General features: G+C 41.5%; 1 pseudogene; it reads right to left on the minus strand.

Moving 5' to 3' along the window:
• Positions 1-8,298: 8,298 nt before the first annotated feature.
• LOC137216669 (large ribosomal subunit protein eL42-like) lies at positions 8,299-8,639 on the minus strand (annotated as a pseudogene).
• Positions 8,640-9,632: the final 993 nt, after the last annotated feature.

Consider the following 9,632-nt stretch of genomic DNA (forward strand, 5'->3'; position numbering starts at 1 on the left):
ACCCCCTTCCAGATTCAGCTGACACTCTAGTGAACAAGACCCCTCCCTAGTTTTTGCCCCAGATGTAAAATAGACTTCGACAAATAGTCACCTGGAGAAAAAGGATGAGTTGCTTGTTCAGTGGCTTTGTCCCAGGACACGAGGCTAAGGGCAAGGAGGTCACTTACAAGAAACTACATCAACTGTGCACGGTCCACATCCAGCTGAAACCAGAGGAGTCTTTGGCTGAAGTATCCTAGTCATTGTTTCAAGCATTTGGGACACGTGAGCAAGAAAAACAAAGCTCCCTCCCCTTGTGGAGCTTACAGTGTTGGTCCTTGAGTCAGCTCCTTCTCATCATACTCAAAATGATATCAAACCTCCTTCACTTTCCTCAAGCTCCTGCCCCTCCCTCCCCCTCAACAGATTTGCTGTTTGGCCCACTTTTGAAGGAACCATAAGCCTTCAGATGGGAACTTTTCATCATCAGATCTTCAAAAACGGTTGCATAGCACCCTCCTTTCCCTCTTCCTTACTGCTATGTAAAGCGGGGGTCTTTCTGGGAGGCCTTCCTTGACCCTCCCAAGACACGAATGGTGACCTCACTTTCACCATCACAGCTCTATTTGTAATTTTGGGCTACTCTCTAGGTCCCCAAAGTACCAGGACCTTCTCTATCACCCTCACTAGTGGCCTGGTGTATCGCATCTAGTTAACGGTAAGTCAATAACCCTTTAGACGAACTAACTAGCGAGCCTTGCGCAGAACCTCCGCAGGGAGAGCCCCACCCAGCGTGCTTTGCGGGCCCGGCCGAGGCCTGGAGGGGGACTACATCCGGCGGGACTACCCCTGGGGGTGGGGCCATATCTGGGGCGGGGCCACATCCGGGACAGGGGCCAAGACCTGGGCGCATGGCCGGCTTTGAGAGGCGGCAACAGTTTCTCCTCGGAATCCTGAATCCAGAAGTCACAGCTCAGGATTCCCCTCACGGATGAGGTTGTGACGGGGCTTACTGGCTGACTGAGGGGCCCTTCCACCACTTCTGCCTGTGGCGTTCCACTCGCTATCGCTTCACCTCAGCCCACTGGGGCTACACCATCCAGGCTGCGGCCTCCCAAGACCCTGAAAGGCCCCGGAGGCCCTGAGCACGGGACCTGCCCTCTCTGCCTGAACTTAAAGAGAACATCTTCGTCACCATCACTGTAACGCCGACTGCTGTCTGGTGGGCTCTGGGCAAGTCCTTGGGCTCCCAGCCCAGATGTCACCCTGCCACAGGCCAGGAACAGGACGGTGCACCGACCTAGTGAGGTGGCCGAGAGGAGTGGAAGGAACCGTGAGCCTTTGTTCAGCACCAGGGCCCAAGGCTGGCCCAGAGGCTCTGCTGCGGTTGCCACCTGGGCTGGCAAGGTCGCAGCTGGCACGCTCCCGGCAGGACCAGTATCCACACCGTGCGGGGTGCTTGCCTCCCACTGGGAGTTGTTTTCTGAGGAGCTGCCGGGAAGGCCCTGCCAGCCAGGCCAGGAGGCAGGGCTGGTGAGGCCCCGAGGGAAAGGCCCGTGACAGAAAAGGGCAGCGTGACTGCGGAGATGAGACCACGCCGGAGGGGCACACGCAGGACCCTGTACAGACGGATGCAGGGATCTCACCTCCCTGGGCTGGGCTGAGGCCTCCAGGTGACGTGGTGGGGCCGAGGGCACAGAGGCTCCCAGCTGCCTTCACAACAGGTACTGACACAGCCATTGCGGGCCCTCAGCGCCAGGTCCTGTGTTACACAAGAACTCTGGCGTGGCATGGGGGTGGTCACTAGAGATGGAAGGAAATATCATGGTTCTTCTTTCTGGGGGGACAGGTTGTCTTACTCGTGCATAAATGTTTTATAGCGAATTTGCAAGATACAGAATAGTAGATGGCAGTACCCCATGGACCCCTAAACTCAAAACATCTAATACTAATATTTTGATGTATTTTTGTAACATCTTTACTGGAGTATGATTGCTTTACAATGGAGTTTTAGTTTCTGCTTTACAACAAAGTGAATCAGTTATACATATACATATGTACCCATATCTCTTTCCTCTTGCGTCTCCCTCCCTCCCACCCTCCCTATCCCACCCCTCTAGGTGGTCACAAACCACCGAGCTGATCTGCCTGTGCTATGCGGCTGCGTCCCACCAGCTATCTGTTTTAAGTTTTGTAGTGTATATATGTCCATGCCACTCTCTCACTTTGTCCCAGCTTACCCTTGCTCCTCTCTGTATCCTCAAGTCCATTCTCTAGTTGGTCTGCGTCTTTATTCCCGTCTTGCCCCTAGGTTCTTCATGACCATTTTTTTGTTTGTTTTTTAGATTCCATATATATGTGTTAGCATGCGGTATTGGTTTTTCTCTTTCTGACGTACTTCACTCTGTATGACAGACTCTAGGTCCATCCACCTCACTACAAATAACTCAATTTCGTTTCTTTTTATGGCTGAGTAATATTCCATTGTATATATGAGCCATATCTTCTTTATCCATTCATCTGTTGATGGACACTTAGGTTGCTTCCATGTATTGGCTATTGTAAATAGAGCTGCAGTGAACATTGTGGAACATGACTCTTTTTGAATTATGGTTTTCTCAGGGTATATGCCCAGTAGTGGGATGGCTGGGTCGTATGGTAGTTCTATTTTTAGTGTTTAAGGAACCTCCATACTGTTCTCCATAGTGGCTGTATCAATTTACATTCCCACCAAGCATGCAAGATTGTTCCCTTTTCTCCAAACTGTCTCCAGCATTTATTGTTTGTAGATTTTGTTGATGATGGCCATTCTGACCGGTGTGAGATGATATCTCATTGTAGTTTTTTTTTTTTTTTTTTTTTTTTTTTGCGGTACGCGGGCCTCTCACTGTTGTGTCCTCTCCCGTTGCGGAGCACAGGCTCTGGACGCGCATTCTCAGCAGCCATGGCTCACGGGCCCAGCCGCTCCGCGGCATGTGGGATCCTCCCGGACCGGGGCACGAACCCGTGTCCCCTGCATCCGCAGGCGGACTCTCAACCACTGCGCCACCAGGGAAGCCCCTCATTGTAGTTTTGATTTGCATTTCTCTAGTGATCAGTGATGTTGAGCATTCTTTCATGTGTTTGTTGGTGATCTGTATATCTTCCTCGGAGAAATGTCTATTTATGTCTTCTGCCCATTTTTGGACTGGATTGTTTGTTTTTTTGATATTGAGCTGCATGAGCTGCTTGTAAATTTTGCAGATTAATCCTTTGTCAGTTGCTTCACTTGCAAATATTTTCTCCCATTCAGAGGGTTGTCTTTTCGTCTTGTTTATGGTTTCCTTTGCTGTGCAAAAGATTTGAAGTTCCATGAGGTCCCATTTGTTAATTTTTCTTTTTATTTCCACTTCTCTAGGAGGTGGGTCAAAAAGGATCTTGCTGTGATTTATGTCATAGAGATTTCTGCCTATCTTTTACTCTAAGCGTTTGATAGTGTCTCACCTTACATTTAGTTCTTTCAGCGATTTTGAGTTTATTTTTTTGTATGGTGTTAGGGAGTGTTCTAATTTCATGCTTTTACATGTAGCTATCCAGTTTTTCCAGCACCACTTATTGAAGAGGCTGTCTTTTCTCCACTGTATATTCTTGCCTCCTTTATCAAAGATAAAGTGACCATATGTGTGTGAGTTTATCTCTGGGCTTTCTATCCTGTTCCATTGATCGACATTTCTGTTTTTGTGCTAGAACCATACTGTCTTGATTACTGTAGCTTTGTAGTATAGTCTGAAGTCTGGGGGCCTGATTTCTCCAGCTCCATTTTTCTTTCTCAAGATTGCTTTGGCTTATCGGGGTCTTTTGTGTTTCCATACAAATTGCAAAATTTTTTGTTCTAGTTCTGTGAAAAATGCCAGTGGTAGTTTGATAGGGATTGCAATGAATCTGTAGATTGCTTTGGGTAATGTAGACATTTTCACAATGTTGATTTTTCCAATCCAAGAGCAGGGTATATCTCTCCATCTCTTTGTATCATCTTCAATTTCTTTCATCAGTGTCTTATAACTCTCTGCATACAGGTATTTTGTCTCCTTAAGTAGGTTCATTCCTATATATTTTATTCTTTTTGTTGCAATGGTAAATGGGAGTGTTTTCTTAATTTCACATTCAGATTTTTCATCATTAGTGTATAGGAATGCAAGAGATTTCTGTGCATTAATTTTGTATCCTGCTACTTTACCAAATTCATTGATTAGCTCTAGTAGTTTTCTGGTAGCATCTTTAGGATTCTCTATGTATAGTATCATGTCAGCTGCAAACAGTGACAGCTTTACTTCTCCTTTTCCGATTTGGATTCCTTTTATTTCCTTTTCTTCTCTGATTGCTGTGGCTAAAACTTCCAAAACTATGTTGAATAAGAGTGGTGAGAGTGGGCAACCTTGTCTTGTTCCTGATCTTAGAGGAAATGGTTTCAGTTTTTCACCATTGAGGACGATGTTGGCTGTGGGTTTGTCGTATATGGCCTTTATTTTGTTAAGGAAGGTTCCCTCTATGCCTACTTTCTGGAGGGTTTCTATCATAAATGGGTGTTGAATTTTGTCGAAAGCTTTCTCTGCATCTATTGAGATGATCTTTCAATTTGTTAATATGGAGTATCACATTGATTGATTTGCCTATATTGAAGAATCCTTGAATTCCTTGGATAAAACCTGCTTGATTATGGTGTATGATCCTTTTAATGTGCTGTTGGATTCTGTTTACCAGCATTTTGTTGAGGATTTTTACATCTATGTTCATCAGTGATATTGTCCTGTAGTTTTCTTTCTTTGTGACATCTTTGTCTGGTTTTGGTATCAGGGTGATGGTGGCCTCATAGAATGGGTTTGTGAGTGTTCCTCCCTCTGCTATATTTTGGAAGAGTTTGAGAAAGATAGGTGTTAGCTCTTCTCTAAATGTTGGGTAGAATTCGCCTGTGAAGCCATCTGGTCCTGGGCTTTTGTGTGTTGGAAGATTTTCAATCACTGTTTCAATCTCAGCGCTTTTGATTGGTCTGTTAATATTTTCTGTTCCTTCCTGATTCAGTCTTGGACGGTTGTGCATTTCTAAGAATTTGTCCATTTTTTCCAGGTTGTCCATTTTATTGGCATAGAGTTGCTTGTAGTAATCTCTCATGATCCTTTGTATTTCTGCAGTGTCAGTTGTTACTTCTCCTTTTTCATTTCTAATTCTATTGATTTGAGCCTTGCCCCTTTTGTTCTCGTTGAGTCTGGCTAACCGTTCATCAATTTTATTTATCTTCTCAAAGAACCAGCTTTTAGTTTTATTGGTCTTTGCTATCATTTCCTTCATTTCTTTTTCATTTATTTCTGTTCTGATCTCTATGATATCTTTCCTTCTGCTGACTTTGGGGTTTTTTTGTTCTTCTTTCTCTAATTGCTTTATCTGTAAGCTTAGGTTGTTTATTTGAGATGTTTCTTGTTTCTTAAGGTAGGATTTTATTGCTATAAAGTTCCCTCTTAGAACTGCTTTTGCTGAATCCCATGGGTTTTGGGTCATCGTGTTTTCATTGTCATTTTTTTCTAGGTATATTTTATTTCCTCTTTGATTTCTTCAGTGATTTCTTGGTAATTAAGTAGGGTATTGTTTAGCCTCCATGTATTTGTAATTTTTACAGATTTTTTCTAGTAATTGATATCTTGTCTCATTGTGGTTGGAAAAGGTACCTGATATGATTTCAATTTTCGTAATGATGTATTTTTTCCCAGCTTTGCTGTGCATGTTTTCAGTGTTTAAATAATATAAATACATAAAATATTGTTTAGCCTCCATGTATTTGTATTTTTTAGATTTTTTCCAGTAATTGATATCTTGTCTCATTGTGGTTGGAAAAGATACCTGATATGATTTCAATTTTCGTAATGATGTATTTTTTCCCAGCTTTGCTGTGCATGTTTTCAGTGTTTAAATAATATAAATACATTATATATATATATATAATTTTTTTTGGCGGTACATGGGCCTCTCACTGTTGTGGCCTCTCCCGTTGTGGAGCCCAGGCTCCGGATGCACAGGCTCAGCGGCCATGGCTCACACGCCCAGCCACTCCACGGCATGTGGGATCTTCCTGGACCGGGTCAGGAATCCATGTCCCCTGCATCGGCAGGCAGACTCTCAACCACTGCACCACCAGGGAAGCCCCATAATAGTTTTTAAAAGGTAGGAAAACACGTATGCAATGTCTGAATTATTGTATGCTCTTCTTAAATATCATTTTTAGTGTCTTCCTTTTTAACCATTCTGTTTTTCTATGATATGTAGGTTTGTTGCAACTTTTTGATATTGTAAGACGTTACTTAACATGTTTGTGCATGATTGCACTTGCTTAGAACTGCCTTATTCCCAATCATAAAGCTTTTCTTGAACTTTATTTTCTCATCAAGGGTTCTACCCTTGATTCACATCTCTTCTCTTTCTGTAAGTCTCTTAGGCAAGATATCCACCCATGCAGTAAGTTATTTCACTGCTGACTTCTCCCGTTTGCGTCACATTTATAAATCCGGATGCTTGGTAAACATTCCCAACCTTGATTTCCATAAATGTAGACCATGATCTTCCTCTGCCATCAACCACCATTGCTTGCCTAGTCCCAGTATGAATTAGTAGCACCTGGTCCCCAAGCCCAATGCATAAGAGCCCTTCTGTGCTCCTCCTCCTCCTTCATCCTTCCCATAGTCAGTCAGTCACCAATTCTGCTTATTTTATTGGTTACCTATTTCTCAAATTTTAATCTTCTCTTCATTCTTACTACTACCTTGGTAGTTCAGACCCTCATCATCATTCACCGAATTATGCCATGGCTTCTTAACTAATCTCTGATCTTAACCAATCCTCTACTTGCTGATTTCTACTTCTTTAGCTTCTGCTATTCTAAACTCTGTTTTTCTACTCCAGTAGAAACACTTGTTTTGTTCAGTGCTTCCACGTCCCTACTCATTGTTTTTTTAATTGAAGTATAGTTGATTTACATTGTTGTGTTAGTTTCAGGTGTACAGCAAAGTGATTCAGATTTTGTGTGTGTGTATATATATATATATATATATATATATATATATATATATATATATATATATTATGCCCACACATTCTTTTTCAGATTCTTTTGCACTATAGGTTATCACAAGATATTGAATGTCATTCCCCGTGCTGTACAGTAGGTCCTTGTTGTTTATATATCAGTATTTTATATATAGTAGTGTGTATCTGTTAATACCAAAGTCCTAATTTATCCTTCCCCGCCTTTCCCCTTTGTTAACCATAAGTTTGTTTTCTACATGAGTCTATTTCTGTTTTGTAAGTTCATTTGTATCATTTTTTTAGATTCCACATATAAGTGATATCATATAATATTTGTCTTCCTCTGTCTGACTTCACTTAGTATGATAATCTCTAGGTCCATCCATGTTGCTTCAAGTGGCATTATTTCATTCTTTTTTTATGGCTAATATTGTATTATATATATATATATATACATATATATATATATTACATACATACACACACACACACACACACCTCTTCTTTATCCATTCATCTGTCAGTGGACATTTAGGCTGCTTCCAGGTCTTGGCTATTGTAAATAGTGCTGTTATGAAAATTTGGGTGCATGCATCATTTCCAATTAGAGTTTTCTCTGGATATATGCCCAGGATTTGGATTGCTGGATCACATGGCGACTCTATTTTTAGTTTTTAAAGGAACCTCAGTACTGTTTTCCATAGTGCCCGCACCAATTTACATTCCTGACAACAGAGTAGGAGGGTTCTTTTTTCTCCTTACTCATTTTGATTTCTCTACCTGGAGTTCCTTAGGCAGATAAATACTAGAGTTCTCACAGTCTACTACAGTAGGTCAGGGCTGTGTTTTTTTTTTCAGGGAATTTGTCCATTTCATCCAAGTTGGTGAATTTAGTGGCTTAGTTCATAATATTTTCTTATTCTTCTAATGTTAGTAGATCTGGTGATTTCCCCTTTTTCATTTTTGGTGTTGGTAATTTGTGCCTTCACTTTCTTGATCAGTCTGAGTAGAGGTTTATCAATTGCCTATTTTTTTCCCAAAGAAACAACTTTTGGTTTCATTGATTTTCTTTCTTTGTTTTTCTGGCTTTATTTCATAGATTTCTGCTCAGGTTTTTATGTCCTTCTCTTTGCTCTGAGTTTATATTGCCTTTCTTTTTCTAGTTTCTTAAGGTGAATTCTCGTTAGAGCATTGATTTGAGACCATTCTTTTCTTCTTAATGTAAACTTATTTTTTTGAAGTTAACATAACCTCAAGATTTTATTTCCCTTATAATAAAACAAAAGGTGAAGCCCAGAACGGGATGATTTGGCCTCTTCTCTTGTTGTCTCTTCCCAGTTCATAATGCATGCATCTATCAATAGCTGGCATTCTTTTAGATGTATAATAGGGCTTAAGCATTCAAGCCTTAGCACAATTTTCTTTGTAGTTTTAGCCTTTGCCGGAAAATCCACTTAGCCTGCTCACCATAGCCACTCTACTTCCTGTGGTAACACTGCTTTCCTGGGACAGGCCAGAATCCTTGCCCTTCTTGTACCATGTCATTTTGTTGGGTTGTGCTAGTCAGACTTCTTATAGAAAGTCTAGTGGGTCTTAGGAATGTTTACCATGTTTACCGGGGTACTATCCCTATAAATTTTTAATGCTTTGAATTTCCGTGTAAACACTGATTTATCTATATCCCACAACTTTTCATGTGTTTTCATTTTCAATTCAAGTTTTTATAATTTATCATTTGACTTTTTTTTTTAACATCTTTATTGGGGTATAATTGCTTTACAATGGTGTGTTAGTTTCTGCTTTATAACAAAGTGAATCAGTTATACATATACATATGTTCCCATATCTCTTCCCTCTTGCGTCTCCCTCCCTCCCACCCTCCCTATCCCACCCCTCCAGGCTGTCACAAAGCACCGAGCCAATATCCCTGTGCCATGCGGCTGCTTCCCACTAGCTATCTACCTTACTACGTTTGTTAGTGTGTATATGTCCATGACTCTCTCTCGCCCCGTCACAGCTCACCCTTCCCCCTCCCCATAACCTCAAGTCCGTTCTCTAGGAGGTCTGCGTCTTTATTCCTGCCTTACCCCTAGGTTCTTCATGACATTTTTTTTCCTTAAATTCCATATATATGTGTTAGCATACGGTATTTGTCTTTTTCTTTCTGACTTACTTCACTGTGTATGACAGACTCTAGGTCTATCCACCTCATTACAAATAGGTCAATTTCGTTTCTTTTTATGGCTGAGTAATATTCCATTGTATATATGTGCCACATCTTCTTTATCCATTCATCCGATGATGGACACTTAGGTTGTTTCCATCTCCGGGCTATTGTAAATAGAGCTGCAATGAACATTTTGGTACATGACTCTTTTTGAATTTCGGTTTTCTCAGGGTATATGCCCAGTAGTGGGATTGCTGGGTCATATGGTAGTTCTATTTGTAGTTTTTTAAGGAACCTCCATACTGTTCTCCATAGTGGCTGAACCAATTCACATTCCCACCAGCAGTGCAAGAGGGTTCCCTTTTCTCCACACCCTCTCCAGCATTTATTGTTTCTAGATTTTTTGATGATGGCCATTCTGACTGGTGTGAGATGA

This window comes from Pseudorca crassidens, chromosome X (assembly GCF_039906515.1).
Source record: "Pseudorca crassidens isolate mPseCra1 chromosome X, mPseCra1.hap1, whole genome shotgun sequence".
NCBI classification, from domain to species: Eukaryota; Metazoa; Chordata; class Mammalia; order Artiodactyla; family Delphinidae; genus Pseudorca; species Pseudorca crassidens.